This window comes from Mus pahari, chromosome 22, assembly GCF_900095145.1.
Source record: "Mus pahari chromosome 22, PAHARI_EIJ_v1.1, whole genome shotgun sequence".
Lineage (NCBI taxonomy): Eukaryota > Metazoa > Chordata > Mammalia > Rodentia > Muridae > Mus > Mus pahari.
This window is the reverse complement of record NC_034611.1, coordinates 36,817,330-36,836,787: the sequence shown is the minus strand read 5'-3', so window position 1 is coordinate 36,836,787 and position 19,458 is coordinate 36,817,330.

The window sequence follows — 19,458 nt, the reverse complement described above, 5'->3', positions numbered from 1 at the left end:
GTAAGCCAGCCCCAATTAAATGTTGTTTTTATAAGAAAAAAAATTAATAGAGGTGAAATTACTTCTAATGTGGTACTTTTATATAATCTCCGAGTGTGTCAACAAGTGGATATCAGTGTCAATGTCCTTTCTTGGGTTTTTATTTTGTGTTTGTTTCTTTAATATATTTTAATATATTATTTCAATATATTTATTTTAATATAGTTTATTACTATTACTTAGAAGCATTACTATTACTCAGAAGTTTATTTTCTAATGAGAGAAGGAAAGGGGTGGGTTCAGATGGAAGGGGAAATGGGGAGGAACTGGTTGGAATGGAGGAAAGTGAGACTATTATCAGGCTATACTATTTGAGATAAAAAAAATCTATTTTCATAAAAGAAAAATTACTCTGAAAATCTTTGACAGAAAGGAACTTAATACCCTAGAGACATCTCTATATTAAAATGCTTAGATAGCATGCCAAGGCTTTTGTGTGAGCCCTAGAGCCACAAGAAATAATGACATAAAGAAAAAGAAAGAGCATGCGTTGACTGCAAAGTTGAATATCAGTTCAATAAAATGCTTGACTTGAGTATGTCAACTAGAATTTCTCCCTGTAAAGACTGAGTGTTTAAAATTATCTCATCAAATTGTCTAATAAAATTTACAATAGAATTTGAAAATTAAAACAAAAACAAAAAAACAGTAATCTAACTGGGATTGGAAAGCACCTGACCAGTATACCTTACTAAACTAGAAAACTTTCTCAGGAGATGGTCAGAATTATTAACCTCTTAATAAGGCAAATACTCATATAAATCAGGAGCCCCTCCATTGGTGTAGTTTTTTTATACATCTTAACTGATAAGCCTGCCTATTTCTAAGAATCATAACTCAAAGTCTCTCTCTCTCTTTCTCTCTCTCTCTCTCTCTCTCTCTCTCTCTCTCTCTCTCTCTCTCTCTCCCCCACCTCCCACCTCCCACATTTATAATCTTTTCTCTTCTCACCCATTTTCTAACCTTTCTTCAATATTAGTACAGGTTTTATGAATACTTGTTCAGGTCCTATGGACATTTTCATGATTTTCTGAAGAACTCGTGGTCGCTGGCCAAACCACATTGATCAAGCTGCCTATTTTCTTAGACCCTAATCTAAAATGCATGGCTTTATATTTTTTTTCCTATCCATATTCAACTTCCCATCAGTGGCTGAGATTTACAACTTGATTGCCCTATGGCTGTTTTTTTATTTTCTTTTTTTAATCTCGTATTGTAATTAAGTGACTCTTAAAATTCTTTTATCTTTGAGACCAAAGATCCATGAAAAAAAATTCTTAATTCCCAGAAACATGTTGAAATATTGCCAAAACAATGTTTCCCAAACAAATTTCTCCTATGGATTCTTCTAGAATCTTCTTTAGCCTTTATATTAAGGTACAATCCATCTTGAGTTACTTCTTTTGTGTGGTTACTTAAAACTGACTTTTATACAAAGTTGATAACAGTGTCATACTAATATAATTTGTTAAAATAGTTTATTTCTCACTGAAGAGTAAAATGAACACACAATTTTTGATATACTATGTATCATTTGTTTCATTAATTTACAAGAAGTCTTAAATGAGTTACAATTTATCTCTCAGCTCACTATGTTGTATTTTTCAAAATGATTGACACTTTTATCTTAGGAATGTGTACTTTTACAAATAGCATATGTATTTTCTGTATATTTTTATTTTAGATAAATTCTTGGAAAATTTTATGAAATACATTTAACCATGTTCACTCTCCCCATAACTCCTCCCAAATACAACATCCCATTTCATCACTATTCAACTTTATGTCCTCAAAGCTTTCTAAAACCAATCAAGTTAAATATGTGCTTCTCATATACTCTTTGCTATATGGCTGTCTACTGGAATATGCTTACAGGAGCCCTATACTTAGGAAAACTAACTCTTCCTCCCCTGCAGTCTATTAATTACCAATATTGTTTCAGATAGATATATGGGCTTCATAGCCACCTGATACTTGTCTGCTAGAATTTTGTCTGACTTGAGCCTTTATGTTTTGTCTATGCTATATCAATATCATGAGTTCCTATCTGATTCTGACTTGTGCCTTGAGAATACTGCTATAGATCCATTGCCTCTGGATCTTACAATCGTTCCATATTGTCTACATTAATGATCCCTAGTCCTTAGGGCTAATCTCCAGAGATGAAGATGCACCATTTAGGGCTGAGAATTCAAGTCTTTTATTCACTGATCCTTGTCTAATTGTGATTCTCTGTATTAATTGGAAAAAGAAAATTCTCTGATGAGGTTTAAGAGATGCACACACTATGACTAGTATGATAAGTCACTACAGGTAGGTTTAATATTATGTCCATTCAGTAGAACACTAGGTAAGCCTTTCCTAGGAAAAATGACCTGCTTAGTCACAGGACATGTCCAAGTTTCTGTAATTAAAAATGCACTTTATGCCTGGTCCAAACTTGTCTTTTGACTTGTCTTACTTTAGCCTGTTTTATAGTGTGTGGTTGTTGTTTTGGGCCCTGGGGGAATGATTCTAGGGCAGGGGAAGTAGAGAGTAGCTGGGAGTGGAAGAGGGGGTAAATGTGGTCAGGAGGTACTATATGAGAGAATAACCTACTTTCAATAAAGATAAATAAAATAATAAAAATATGTCATCTTTTATTATTGTTTGTAAGAAAAAATAGAGGTGATTATAAAGTATAAAAACCTTGCCATATTTAAATAATTTTCATCAGATATATTTAAATTATCCTAAGAGTAGACATTAATTATTGGGCTTATTGATTTGTCAATATTATTCAAATCCACATATAATTACATATATCACAGAACATGCCTATATGAATACATTGCTATATATACCTAAACACATTAATCAATAGCTGTGATTATAGCTTATTAGAACTATATTTTTCTTGTTTTACTTTTTATATGCAGATCCATATAATAATTCTATCCTGAACTAAAATGGTAACTAAGAACTATATTTTTATTTTTTTTAAATACAAACCCTTTTCATGCATTATATTTTGATTAGGATTTTTCTTCCCCAATTCTTTCCAGATTCCCATCTAACTCACATCTACCAAACTCCATACCAATCATTTCTTTCCTTTTTCTTTGCAAAATAAACAATGAAACAAACCAACAAACTCATAATCCCAAACACACACACACTCACACACACACACACACATACACACACACACACACAGAGAGAGAGTGGGGGGGGTGGGGAGAGACAGAGAGGGGGGTGGGGAGAGAGAGAGAGAGAGAGAGAGAGAGAGAGAGAGAGACAGAGAGAGAGAGAGGGAGGGAGGGAGAGGGAGAGGAAGAGAAAGACACAAATGCACAAAACCCAAATCAAAAATGAATTTAATAAAAAAATGAAGATTCTTATATATTTTAGGGAGAATATCAGTTGTTTTCTTGAATATATAGTACCAGTTAAAATACAAACATTAGTTTTTACTATCATCACTACATTATCACAGGACCTGCTAAAATTTTGGTTTGTTTGTTTTAAGATTGTTTGATAGAATTTTACAGAAAACAGTTTTGACATTTATTCAGGCTTGGTTCTAAAGCTTGAAATATTAGAAATGCAAATTTTGTTGCTCAGGGTTAGATTTGGCTATTCATATTAGTACTATTTCATGAAAATATCTCTGGTGTTAGGAAATCTTCCACAATTCAATATGTCTCTGATGCTTTGTCCATCATGACACAACCATATAATGTCAATATTTAAATTTGAGGTTATAAGATTTTACTGCCCTTCCATTCTGCAACTTCACCAGGGAGCAGGTCATGTGCTTCAGCTTCTACCACCCTGTAACACCAAGTGACAACTTGATCCCCAGGTGTTCTGAAATCACCAGACTCACCGATGAGTCCCCCTGTACCAATACCTGGCATATTCCCTTCACACTTCAGCACCCAGAGGACACAGGACCTCTGACCGTACCTGAGACACATCTTCATTCTGGTCCAAAACTGTGTCCAGGAGCATCATGTGCTCACCTGTCCCCTTAACCTTTCTACGCAGAGTCAGCTTGAATCCACAGTCAGGATTACAGATCATGTGCTTTAGACACTATACCATACCATACCCACAGACAGCCTGAACTAAAGTGGTCCAACATAACCTGGCTCACAGGAGGGACAGGGTCCAGTCAGAGACAGCAAGACCAGTTAACAATAATGACATGGTGAGAGGAAAGCACAAAACCATACACAACAGAAATCAATACTACTTAGCACAGTCAAAACCTACTTCTCACACCATGGCAAGCCCTGGATACCCTAACATTCAGGAAAGCAAGATTTTGACCTTATATTTCATCTTGTGATGATGATAGAAGACTTTAAGAAGGACATAAATGACTCCAGTAAAGAAATACAGGAGAACACATGAAAACAGGTAGAAACCCTAAATAAGGAAACACATAAATCCCTTAAAACAGGAAAACGTAATCAAACAAGTGAAGGAATTGAACAAAATATCCACAATCTAAAAAAGAAACTAGAAATAAAGGAATCACAATGTTAGGCAACTCTGGAGATGGACAACCTAGGAAAGAGATCAGGAGTCACAGATGCAAGCATTACGAAGAGAATACAAGAGACAGAACAGAGAATCTTAGGCTGAAAACATACCACTGAATATATTGACACAACAGTCAAAGAAAATACAGAAAGCAAAAAGTCCCTACCCCAAAACATCTGAAGAGATTCAGGACACAATGAAAAGACCATACATAAGAGTAATAGGTATAGAAGAGAATGAAGATTCCCAAATAAAAGTAAGCATCTTCAACAAAATCATAGGTGAAACTTCCTTAACTTAAAAAAGAGATGCCCTCCCTAATTAACACCAGGGGTCAGCTACTTCTGTCCATTAGTTGGGTGCAAATATCTGCATCTGCTTCTTTCAGATTCTTGTTAGGTCTGTTGGAGGGCAGTCATGATAGATCCCTTGAGGACTAGCAGTCTCAATTAATCAGGACCCCTGAGATCTCTCAAACAGTGGACCACCAAACAAACAGCATACACCAGTTGATATGAGTCCCCCAACACACATACAGTAGAGGACTTCCAGTTCTGTATTCATTCGGAGATGATGCACCTAACCCTCAAGAGACTGGAGGTCATAGGGAGTTTAGAGGTCAGGTGGTGGTGTATGTGGGGGGGGGGAGCTTCCATATGGAAACAGGGTGGGGTGGGGAAGAGGTGTGGGATGTGGAGCAGATGGAGGGTGGTTGGGGGAGTGGGGAATGGAATATAGAGTGTAAACGATAAATTAAAAATAAAATTAAATTAAAAGAAAAAAGAAAGAAAGAAAGAAAAAGAAAGAAGGAAGGAAGGAAAGAAAGGAAGGAAAGGAAGGAAGGAAAGGAAGGAAGGGCTTGTGGACGTTGTACATCGTGGTGCGGAGCCTAGTGCGCACCACGATGACACGTCCACAAGCAGGAGAGAGAGAGAGAGAGAGAGAGAGAGAGAGAGAGAGAGAGAGAGAGAGAGAGAGAGAGAGAGATATGCCCAAAAGATACAAGAAGCCTACAGAATAAGAAATATATTGGACCCGAAAAAAATTACTCCTGTCACAAAATAAACAAAATTCCAAATGCACAGAATAAAGAAAGAGTATTAAAAGCAGTAAGAGAAAAGTCAAGAAATGTATACATACAGACCTACAAAAATGACACTAGAATTCTCAACAGATACTCTAAAAGCCAGAAGATGTTGGACAGATGTCATGCAGACCCTAAGAAAACACAAATGCCAGCTCAGGCTATTATATGTGACAAAAGTCTCAATCACCATAAATGGAGAAACCAAGACATTCCATTGGAAAAAAAAAAAAAAAAAAAAAAAGATCTTTCCACTAACCCAACCCTACAGGAGATAATAGAAAGAAAAGTCCAAAACAAAGAAGGAAACTAAACCTAAATAAAACCAAGAAAATAATCATCTCACAACAAACTCAGAAGGTGAACCATAAAAATATAATTTTACCTCTAATAACAAAAAGAGCAGGGAGCAATAATCATTGGCCTTTAATATATTTCAATATCAATGTATTCAACTCCCTATTGAAAAGACATACAGAAACAGACTGCATACATAAGCAGGTTCCAGCATTAGGTTGCATACAACATACAGGAAACACAACCCAGTGACAAAGACAGACACTACCTCAGACTAAAAGGTTGAAAAAAAATTCTAAGCAAATGGTCCAAAGAAACAATTTGGAGTAACCGTTCTAATAGCCAGTAAAATAGACTTTCAACCAAAAGTTATTCAAAATGATGAGGAAAGATACTTCACATTTGTAAAAGGAAAAACCTACCAACATGAACCCTCAGTTCTGAACATCTATTCCCCAAATGCAAGGGAACTCACAGGTGTAAAAGAAACTTTACTAATACTCAAAGCACACATTGAAACCTCAACAACAATAGGTAGAGACTTCAACATCCCACTCTCATCAGTGGGACACCATGGAAGCAAACTAATCAGAGATACAATGAAACTAACTGAAATATGAACCAATGTATGTAACAGGTATCTGTAGAACATTTCACCCTGAAACAAAAGAATATACATCCTTCTCAACACCTCATGGTACCTTCTCCAAAATTAATCATTTAATCAGACACAAAATGATCTTCAGATACAAGAATATTGAGTTAATGGTATGCATTGTACCAGACCACTAAGGACTAAGGCTGGTTCTCTTCAATAACAACAAAGAAAACAGAAAGCTCACACACTCATGGAAACTGAACAACTCTCTACTCCATGATAACTAAGTCAAGGAAGAAATCAAGAGATTAAAAACTTTCTAGAGTTTAATGAAAATGAAGAAACAGCATAACCAAAATTATGGGACACAATGGAAGCAGTTCTAAGGGGAAAACTCATAGCTCTGAGTGTCTTCCTAAAGAAATTGGAGAGATCACACAATAGTACTTTAACAGCACATCTGAAATCTCTAGAACAAAAAGAAGCAAATACAGCCAAGTAGAGGAGACAGCAGAAATAAACTCAGGGATGAAATCAACCAAGGTGAAAGAATGAGAACTATACAAAAATCAACAAAACTAGGAACTGGTTCTTTGAATAAAATCAAGAAGATAGGTAAACCATTAGCCAAATTAACTGAAGAGCACAGATACAGTATCCAAATTAACAAACTAAGGAGTAAAAAATGAGTGGAGATATAAAAACAGAAACTCGAAATGCAAAGTGAAAAAGAAAAAAAAAGCATCAGGTCCTCTACAAAAGCCTTCATTCAGTGAAACTGGAAAATCTAGATATTAAATGGATACATTTCTAAACAGATAGCTGGCACTAAAGTTAAATCAGGGTCAGTCTAAACTGTTCCATTACTCCTAAGGAAATAGCTGAATTTATTAATAGTCTCCTAACCAGAAAGAACCCATGATCAGATTGTTTAGTGCAGATTTTTATCAGACCTCCAAAGATCTTATACCAACACTCCTCAAACTATCCTACAAACCATGAACAGAAGGAACACTACCTAATCTGTTCTATTAAGCCACAGCTATGCTGATAGCTAAAACACACAAAAACCCAACAAAGAAAGAGAACTCCAGACCAATTACGTTTATGAATACCAATGCAGAAATACACAAAATGCTGGCAAACTGAATCCAAGAACACACTAAAATAATCATTCAGCATGATCAAGTAGGGTTAATCCCAGAGATGCAGGGATGGTTCAATATATGGAAATATGTATGTTCAATATATCCATCAAAGTAATCCAGTATTTAAACAACCTCAAAAACAGAAAACCACATGGTCATCTCATTAGATGCTGAAAAAGCCTTTGACAAAATGCAACACCCCCTCACGTTAAAAGTCTGGGAAAGATCAGGAATTCCAGGCACTTACCTAAACATAATAAAAGGAACATACTGCTAAACAATAGCCAACATCGAATTAAATGGTGAGAAATATGAAGCAACCCCACTAAAATCAGGGATAATACAAAGCTTCCCACTCTCTCCCTATTTATTCAATATAGTATCCAATATAATAAATATAGAACTTCTAGGGGAATGACTAATTCTGAACTCTACCTTTACTACAGAGCAATAGTGATAAAAAAACCTCATGGAACTGATATAGAGACAGAGCGGTAGATCAGTGGGAAATAATTGAAGACAAGAAATGAATTCATAAACCTCTGGTCACTTGGTCTTTGACAAAGAAGCCAAAACTGTACAGTAGAAAAAGGAAAGCATTCTCAACAAATGATCAACTGGAGGTCTGCATGTAGAAGAATGCAAATTGATCCATTTTCATGTCCAAGTGGATTAAGGACCTCCATATAAAACCAGATATGCTGAATCTAATAGAAGAGGAATTGGCAAAGTCCTTGAGTACATTGGCACAGGGGAAACTTTCCTAAACAGAACCCCAGTGGTTCAGGCTCTAAGATCAATAATTGACAAATGGGATCTCATAAAAATGAAAAGCTTCTGTATGGCAAAGGACACTGTCAATATAACAAAATGGCAAGCTACAGACTAAGAAAAATCTTTACCAACCTTTCATCCAACAGAGGTCTAATATCCAAAATACACAAAAAACTCAAGAAGTTAGATTCCAGAGTTCCAAATAACCTAATTAAAAATGGGGTACAGAGCTGAACAAAAAAAATTCTCATCTGAGCAGTCTTGAATGGCTGAGAATCACCTACAGAAATGTTCAACATTCATAGTCATCAGGGAAATGTAAATTAAAATGACCTTAATATTCTACCTTATACCAATCAGAATGGCTAAGATCAAAATATCACATAACAGCAGATACTGGTGAGGATGTGGAGCAAAAGGAACACTATATTGCAAGCTGGTACAGACACTTTGGAAATCAATTTGGTATTTCATCAAGCAATTGGAAATAGTTTTATCTGAATAACCAGATCTATCATTACTGGTCATATACTCAATTGATAATCCAACATATAACAAGGACATGTGCTCCTCTATGTTCATAGCAGCTTTATTTAAAATAGTCAGAAGCTGGAAACAAACCAGATGTCCCTTAAGTGGAGACTAGGTACAGAAAATGTGTTATGTTTACACAATGGAGTATGACTCTGCTATTAAAAATGATGACTTCATTAATTTTACAGCCAAATGGATGAAACTAGAAAATATCATCCAGATTGAGGCAAACCAGACACAAAAATCACACACGATATACATTCATTAATAAGGGAATATTAGTCCCAAAGCTCAGAATATACACGAAACAATTCATAGACTGTATGAAGATTGAGAAGAAGGAAGACCAAAGTGTGGATGCTTCCATCCTACTTAGAAGGGGAAGAAAATAATGATGGGAGATAGATGGAAGGATGCATGTGGGAGGGACACGGGAGAGGGACGAGAATGGGGGCAGGATCAGGTATTGGAAGAGCCGGGAGAGAAATCCAGAGAGTACGGAAAATGAATAGAAATATATAGAAGTTATGTTGGGGAAGGGGGAAATCACTAGAAAATCTCAGATGCCAGGAAGTGAGAGGTTCCCAGAATTCAGTGGGTATGACATTAGAGGAAATAACCCAACAGAGCGGGGATAGAATCTGAAGAGACCACCTGTAGTAGATTGGCATGGCCCCATTTGAAGAATGAGTCTATCCACCCATCTCAAAAATGGTGACCCAGAATTATGTCTGTTTAAAGGAAGTGTATAAACAAAAAATGGAGTAGGGACTGAAGAAAAGCCACCCAATGACCACCTCACCTTGACATCCATTCCATCTGCAGACATCGAATCCCTGACGCTATTGCGTCTGAAGTGCTCTCAGAAGCCTAATATGGCTGTCCTCTGAGAGGCTCTGCCAATATCTGACTAATAGAGATGCAGATTCTCACAGCTAGCCATTAGACTGAGCCCAGGGACCCCAATGGAAGAGTTAGGGGAAGGAGTGAAGGAAATGTAGGAGATTGCAACCACATACGAAGAACAACAGTATCAACTAAGTGGACCATCCAAAGCTCCCAGGGACTAAATCACCAACCAACAAGTATACATGGATGGGTCCATGGCTCCAGCTAAATGTAGCAGAGGATTGCCTTATCTGACGTCAATGAATGGTGAGACCCTTGGTCCTGTGAAGGCTTGTTGCCCTAGGGTAAGTGAATGCTAGGGAGGTGAGTCAGGAGTTGGTGGCTGGGTAGGGAAGCACCCTCTTAGAGGCAAAGGGGAGAGGGATGGGCTGGGGGAGTGCAGAGGGGAGACCTAGAAGTGGGACAACGTTTGAAATTTAAGTAAATGAAATATCCAATTCATAAATGATAATAAAATGGTTTTTACTGTTTTGTTTTTATACTTATAGTTCCATTGAGATCTGTACCTGAACAATATTCTTGATTTTTAAGTGTATGACTGTTCCTTTCTGGAGATGCGAGACACACACAATTATAAATGGGAGATTTCTTAACCTGAACAGCTCTATAATAATCTGCTTGTTTGCTATATGGTTAGCCATTATGAATAAGGAAATGAATCCTGTATTTGTTAACACAATTCGTTTTTCTTTCATGCTGTGATGGTCCCCAGAAGAAAGTGAAAAATATGCTGATATAATTACAGGTTCCTGTAATATCTATAGGAGTTTAATTCCATTCTTTCTGCATCTAAGGGTGTAAGCCTCTCAGTTAATCACGGTTTGAATTATCCAACTGGTTATTTTAATTTATTCATTCCCATGAAAATTTTTTTTCTTCATTTGTAATTATAGGAATAAAAAAGTTGCTTAGTGAACATTTACATCTTCACTCAAAATATAAAAGCAATTCTAAGGCTTATATGAAATATAATTCCATTAAAAACTAATAGAAGCACTATAAATTTTAAATTGACAAAATATTGTATTACTTAATATTTCTTATACATACATGCACACACATATATATACATATAGTATAACATGTAAATCAGAGTAAATATATCATATTAAAAATATTTTGTGGTGAAATTGCTAAAGTGACTATAAATGTTTGTCTTAATAAGGAAGTTATGTAAGAAACAGAAAGACTGGGAGTACTACGATTGAGAACTGAAAGGGATTTTTAGCTGAGTGGGTGATAGTGAAAATGAGCAGAGGAAAGTATAGCACCTCAGGAAAAGCAACAATATCATCTGAATCACCAGCTAACTCCCAGTAGTCCCCCCTCTCACAAAATCCACACACGGCACGGTGTCCTTTATCCTTTCTGTTATATCAAATTCACATTATTGAAATAGACAAAATTGTAAGAATGGTCGATATAGTAGCATTAGCCTATTACAGAGAGTAAATCGCAGATTATGCAATTAGGCTTACCTTAACCTGTTGATCAATTCTCACCCATTTTTTTCCTCTCCATTTTAACAACCTGTATTAACCATAATTCTACTCTTAAACTTCCATAAGATGAGCATATTCAGATTTCACAGATGACTAATATAATTCCGCATCTGATTTTCATGCCAGTCTTTTCTCATGTGGTATAATGAATTATATATATATATATATATATATATATATATATATATATATATATATATATGTTGCCTTAAGCATCAGAGTTGCATTGCTTTCATACTACAATAGTGTTCCACATATGCATATCACACTTTCTTCACCATTTATAAGAAGCTGTGATTGGCTTTGCAATTTCCCAATGATATGTAAGTCTTTTGAGAATGGTTTAATTAGATACGCTAACAATATTAAAGTTAGATAGACTGCCTTGGATATATTATCAATTTTCAAATGTGCTGTTTGTATTCTCATGTATCTTGAATAATGAACTTTGCTAGAACTACAAATTCTACTCTGCAGATTATAATAAACCTTGCTCACTGCTTCCTTTGATGTGGTGAAGGTTTTCAAGTTACATAATTCTGATTTTCAATGTAGTTTTTCTCCTTTCCTTTGGAAATTTGTCTAAAGACTTCTTGACAATCAATATTCTTAAGTATTTCCCATGTTTTCGTTACAACAGTTACAATTCCATGTCAGGCATTTAAATGTCTCATTCATCTTGAGTTAATTTTTTAATGGATTGGAGTTAAGGGCATAGTTAATGGTATAATTTGACATGTGGACACTCCAGCTTTCAAGCACCATTTACTAAAAATATTACACGTTCTTCAGACCAGATTTTAGAATGTCTACTGAAGATTAATTGACTGCTAATGCATGAGGATATTTCTGTTTTTTTGTACCCTTTCATCTTGTATGTTTTATTTTTATGCCACTGTCATGCTGTTTTGTTTATTACAATTTTGTAGTGGATCTTGAAGTACATAATTGCTAGGATTGGAATGCAAACTCTTGCTTAGACTTGAACATGTGTATAGCTGCCTTCCTAGATCTTTTCACTCTCTTGAGATACTATACTATAAATCATTAAAGATAACAGTCTTACCCTTAGAACTGGGCTACTTTGGGTCAGCTTTATATATTATATTAAATTAGCCAAATGTCTTTGCCTTCTATCTTCCACTGGAGCTTGAAAATTTGCACTGAAGCTCTTCGTGGCCCAGCAGTTAAGCTACCATGCCTTTCTTGTGATGATGACTAGTTATAACCGTGGAACTGTGTACCAAAAGTCAACTCTTTTTTTTTTTTTTTCCTATAGCTTCTTATGTCAGGTTATTGAGTAAGGCAATGAAAAAAACTCACTAACATAGTAGTGCACTTCATTTTCATTTAATGGAATGTTACTTTTGTAATCTAGAGTTTATTGTGGTTGTGCATAAATTTTAGGATTGCTTTTTCTAGTGTCATTAAGATCTCCAGGCTGATCACTTTGATTTGGATAATCAATGGGGTCTCTTCCCTGCAGATCATCATTTATCAAATTTCTAACAGTTCTTATTTACCAATAACTCTTTGTCCCATGTTATCATGTAGTGCTTATTCAAGCACACATTTTGATGAGATGTCATGGTCAGAGCCTTTCTAATATTTTCAAGAAGACACAATAGTCAAGTATTACTCTGTCCCTCTGGCTATTTCATGCTTGCTGGTTCTTCTTTCACAATGATTCTTGAGCCATAGGCGCCACAATTATAGTGAAGATTTATCCACTGGTACTCTGCTACAAAGCTCTGTATTTGATCTGTTGTGATTTTCTGGTAATAGTATGTTTGTTGCTTAAAATGACTCTTTGATGGAAGATGAGAACTATAATTTCCTGTTGATATAAGGACAAATATTTGAAATGTAAGAAAATATCACACTAATCATCAGGAAAGTGATGATCATTGTTTATCCTCCAAAGTGCCAGTAATTCATTAGTCCTAGATAGAATGCTAGATTTTTGGTACAAGGCTCTTGTTGAGCAGGTCTTAAGTGAAATTGAAAAATTGTTGATTACCTCCAAGGTATATATGCTACTACTGTGCACTTAGGGTTAGTTATTGATGTGGCTCACAGAGGTTTAAAGTTTTAATTATGAAGGTTCTTTACTTCCTTGGTAAGGTTAATTCTGATATCCTTTATTTTCATTGATGTTTTTCAGGAGGGAGTGTGTTCATGGCATTTCTGTATATTTGTTGTTGGTATTTAGAGAAACTATTTATATAAATTGATTCAGTATCTTGCCATATTAGTGAGTTTACTTATTCTTTTTTGATGTTTGCTGCTAGAAATTTTGGAAGGTTACATCTAGTCCTGTATTCTCTGTTACTTTTACTATGATGGGATGTTGGAATTTATCAAATATCTTTTCCGTATCTTTTGAGATCAACATGTGATTTTTTTTCCTTCAAATACCTTACTTGGTTTATTGGCTTTATTGAGTCACAAATGTTGATCCATCCCTGAATTTCAGGAATATAATCAACCTTGTCATATTATGTAATGATTTTATATATGACTATATCCTATGTTCAATTTATTAAATATTTTTGACCCAATGTTTATCAGGCATGTAGACCAGAAAATTGTGTTGTTGGATAGTTTTGGTATTAATGTGATATTGGCCTCAGAAAAAGAGTTTGGAAGTCCTCCTCTTTTCATATTTTTAAAATAATTTATCTGATATATATATATATATATATATATATATATATATATATATATATAGTCCTGGGCTTTTGTTATTAAATTTCTATCTCCCCATTTGCTATAGATATGTTTACATTACTAATATTTTTGGTTTTGCATTTTGTTTAATTTTGGAGGCAGGATCTAGAAATTCATATTTTTCTTTTACATGTTCTAGCTTAATTGAGTGTATAGTTTTTTCATTTATATGCCTCTAAGAGTGTTCTCCCCTACCTATCCACCCACTCATGTCTGACCCCTCTAGCCTGCTCCTTCACTGGGGCAAGATGACACCAAGAACCAAGCTCCTCCCTTCCCACTGGTGCCAGATAAAGCAATCATCTGCTACATATGTAGCTGGAGCCATTGATCACTCCATGGATACTCTTTGGTTGGTTGTGTAGTTCCTGAGAGATCTGGGTGGTCCAGTTAGTTGATATTGTTCTTCCTATGGGGTTGCAATATCCCTTTAGCTTCAATCTTAGTAACTCTTCCATTGGGGTCCCCAAGATCAAGTCAATATTTGGCTATGAGTATGTGCATCTATCTCAGTCAGCTGCTGTCAGACTCAGAGGTCAGCTATAACCCATCCCTGTCTATAAACACATCTTGGCATCAGCAATAGTGTTGGGGTTTGGGGATGGATCCCAAAGGAAGGGTGGTCACTGGAAGGCCTTTCCTTTAGTCTCTGCTCCATTTTTTGGTCCCGCATTTCCTTTAGACAAGAAAAGTTCTGTTAAAGATTTTTAGATTAATGGGTAGCCTCATCGTTCTACTTGGGGTCATGTCTATCTACTGGAAGTGGTCTCTTCAGGTTTTATCACCTTGGTGTTGGGTATTTTGGCTAGTGTCATACACATTAGGTCCTGGAAGCCTCTTAATTTCCTGGATTCTAAGACTTTCTACTGGTTTTCACCAGGTTCTGCTACATATTTCTATTCATTCTCTAGCCCTCTAGACTACCCTCCTTTTTCTTCCTGTACCAGATGCTATCTGCATTTTTTCTCTTGTCCTCCCCTCTCCTACCGACACTCCTCTGCTACCCATGACAATTCCATTTAATTTTCCAAAATTGTCCTTGATATTATAGGAGTAAACGCCATATGTTTTCAAAAGCCTTTCTTATTTTCCTTTATTGAATAGCTGCTACTAATGTTAGTTTTTAAAAGCAACAACAATAACAACAAACACCTATCTTTATTTATAGAAAATATAGAATTTAAAAAATGCATATAAATACATATTTTTAAATATTCTAAATCATATCTTCTGATGTCTTCCAGCCTTAAGAGTTAAATAACTAAAAAACACACACATCAGGAGCTAGAGAAATTACCCAAGGAGCTGAAGGTGTCTGCAACCCTATAAGTGAAACAACAATATGAACTAATCAGAACCCCCAGAGCTCGTGTCTCTAGCTGCATATGTAGCAGAAGATGGCCTAGTCAGCCATCATTGGGAAGAGAGGCCCCTTAGTCTTGCAAACTTTATATGCCCCAGTACAGGGGAATGCCAGTGCCAAGAAGTGGGAGTGGGTGGGTAGGGGAGTGGGGTGGGGGGAGGGCATAGGGGACATTCGGGATAGCATTTGAAATGTAAATAAAGAAAATATCTAATAGACAATAAGATAAAAAAATAACTTAAACCTCCCCTCCATACACACATACACACACACACAAATGACCAGCGTCAACATGAAATAATAACTAGCAACTCTTCATAATATGAATGAAATTTTTTAAATAAAGTAAAAGAAAATTCTTCCGACAATATCATATACCTTGTAAATTCTCCAAAAGCAATGAAGGTTGGTTTGCAATAGCTAAAACCATAGACACAGCACCACTGAGACTCAAGCTAAATATATCAACATAAAGCAGTATGCATGGTGTAAATACAGCAACCACGCTAGAGCACCACAAATTATGTCAAAGAACTACTTCAATCAAGTAAGGCAGAAAGTGGAAAAAAAATCACTAACACTGTTCATTCTTAGGCTTAGGAGACAGCAAGCTAAAGACAAGGAGAAACAAAAGTGGCAGGATCATTTTGAAAATTCAATTATTAATGAATGAGGTGAATAACCCATGTAAGTATTCATCAAATGGATGGCTTTCTTAGGGATTGGGTCATCATCATTAGTTTAGTATTACTGTAGGCTACATTCAGCTCATACAGAAATACCAGTGTGCAGGAGTTGCAGCATCGCTAGAATTGCTAGATAAGTTCTATCTGGAATCCTTGAGTGACAGGATAGACAAGGGATAAGGAGATTGGAGAAATGTACTGAAGACAGTTTTGGATACAAAACTATTTTATTTTTCAACAGCCCAAATACTGGCCCCCATCCCTGTCTACCATCCTAGAGTTCTCCCCCAATCAGCATTCCCCTTCACCTCTGAGAGGGCAGTCTTCTCCTGTATCTCCCAATCCTGGTGCATCATGTCTTTGGAGGACCAGACACATTACTACCATTGAGGCCCTCTGCTACATGTGTGTCAGGGACCTCTGACCAGCCTGTATATGCTCTTTTGTTGGTGGCTCAGTCTTTGGGAGCTTCCAGGGATCCAGGTTAGTTGACACTGTTGATCTTCTTGTGGTTTTGCCATCTCTTTGAGGATTTTCAGTCCTTCCCCTTACTCTATCATAGGGGTCCAAGACCAAAGCTCAACTGTGGGTCTGTTTATCTGCATCTGTCTCAGCTGTTGGGTAGAGACACTCGGAGGACTGCTATGCTAGGTTCCTGTCTACAAGCACAGTATTAATAGTGTGAGTGAGAGATTGGGCTTGTCCATTGAATGGGTCTCAAGTTGGGCCAGTCACTGATCAATTATTCTGTCAGTCTCTGTTCCATTTTTGTTCTTGCATTTCTTTAAGGCAGAACCAAATTTGGGTCAAAAGTTTTATAAGTGTGTTGTTACCTTTATCCATCCACTGGGGATCCTGTCTGGCTACAGGAGATGGCCTCTTCAGGTTACATATCTGTACTGTCTCACATTTTGGCTAAGGTCACCTGCTTTGACTCAGGGGAGGCTCCCTCACCATGGTCTTTGGTATTTCCTAGGAATCCTCCAGGCCTACTCCTGGCAGCTACATATTTCTATTCATTCTCCTGACCCTCTGGGACCCTCTCTTGTCTCTCCCCATGGTATATCTTTTTCCTCCTATTATACTTGCCCTACCCTCTCTCACCCAGGTCCCTGCCTCCCTCTTCCTCCCATTTTGCACCCCTCCCCTTCTAAGTGGGATTCTAGCATCCTCACTTGGGCCTTCTTTCTTGTTTAACTTCTTTGGGTCTCTGGGGTGTACATCTGTATTCTGAACTTTTGGCTAAATATCCATTTATCAGTGAGCACTGTACTTTATTTTTTCTAGTTCCACGCATTTTCCTGTGAAATTCATGGTGTCTTTGTTTTTAATCGCTAATAGAAGTCCATTGTGTAAATAAAAAGAAGTTCTTTGCCACTGAGTTTCTTAATAGGGCAATGTCTCTATGGTGTAGCAGGTCTTTACTGATCTTATTACTGTGCTAGTTTTCTTTGTCAAGGCTATCCAAGAAGTCTTCTGTGGTACAATTTGCTGGCAATTATCATTAAGTGGAAAAATTCAAAGATAGGAGCTTTAGGATGAGAGAGAAAGAGGAGAATCCATGTTTTGAAACAGATCCATAACTACTCCCTAGGTTCCATTCTAAGACATCAAGTTCTCTGGAGTAGAAATCTTAGTTTTTGAGGGCATGAAATATAGTGAATGGTAAACACAGCTGTGACAGAAGATTGCTGGTTCTTGAAATTCACAGTAGATTTGTTACTTGTTTATAACTGTAAGGAATCATGACCAAGACAATTTATAGCAGAATTTATTAGAGGGTTGCTTACAGCTTCGGAGGGTAAGTCCATGATAATCAGGAGGAAAAGGATAACAACAAGCAGGGAGGCATGGTGGTTCAGCAATGGATGAGAAATTATATATGATCCAAAAGCACATGGGAAAGAGAGAGGGAGGGAAGAGAGTGAGAGAGAGCAAGAGCGAGAGCGAGAGTGAGAGAGCGAGAGCAAGAGAGCAAGAGCGAGAGCGAGCGAGCGAGCGAGCGAGCGAGAGAGAGAGAGAGAGAGAGAGAGAGAGAGAGAGAGAGAGAGAGAGAGAGAGAGAGAAGGAGAGCGAGAGCACATAGGAATGCCATAGGATTTGGATACCTCAAATTCTACCCCCAGTGACATACCTTCTCTAATAAAGCCACACCTCCCAATCATTATGAAACAACATTTTGATACCATGTAGCCAGGAGTCAAAACTGGTGAGTATATAGAGACATCCTCATTCCAAGTACAACATTTCACAACATTTCACTCCCTAGTCCCCACAAACTTTTAGCCTTGCTATAAAGGAAAATGTATTTAGTCTGACTTCAAAAGTCCATGTGGACTGTCACTCTCAAGACATTAGAAGTGCAAAATCTCTTCTAAGACTCAAGGGAATCTCTTAATTATAACTCCCTATGAAAAGAAAACAAACAAACAAACCCGTTATACACTTATATCATGCAATTGAATGGAATATATATTACAATTCTATACATGAAAAAATAGGATAATTTTGAGAAAATATTACATCAATGTAAGAAAAACCCAACATGACTAACTTCAAACCCTGTCCTGCCTCAAAGGGTTTAAATGATAGCTTCCTTCGACATTTGCTCACTGCAACAGACTTTCTGGTCTTGAACTGGTTTCACTCATTGCACATAGTTCTCCTTGGCAGACACCATCATCTTCTTGCATCACCCACATCTCGTGGTCTCCAATGAGATACATATTTCACCTTCAGAGCTTTATATACTATTCCTTGTCCTCGACTCCACACACAGACTCCTGTGCCACCTACCTGTCTTCCAGATCTACAGTCTCTTTACTCCTATGTTCATCATGAACCTAAACCCAGAAACACAGGGACAATGTTGCCAAATTCGGTAGGCTTGATGTAGAATTTGCCTCCCTTATTGAATTATATTTGCATTAGTTTTGATTTGCTGTTGCTTTGTTTTGTTGAATAAGGTTTTCTCTAAACAAATTGAAGCTTGCCTGAGTGACTTTTCCTCTTGAAGTCACCACTCCACTCATTTTATTTCCACCCAGTTTTTCCCATGAGGGAAGAGCATGACACTACAAAAGAGCTTAATTCATCCAAAGAGACATTCCTAAATATCCATAGGAATGAATTTTAAGGGTATAAGAATGATGATAGGAAAACCTTGAGTGAAGGTTCTAGGCTTACTATTGATGTTAATGTACTTTTAAAAGGTAACAAAAGTTTATTTGTATGGCTGATCAAAGCATTTGTCTAAATATTACC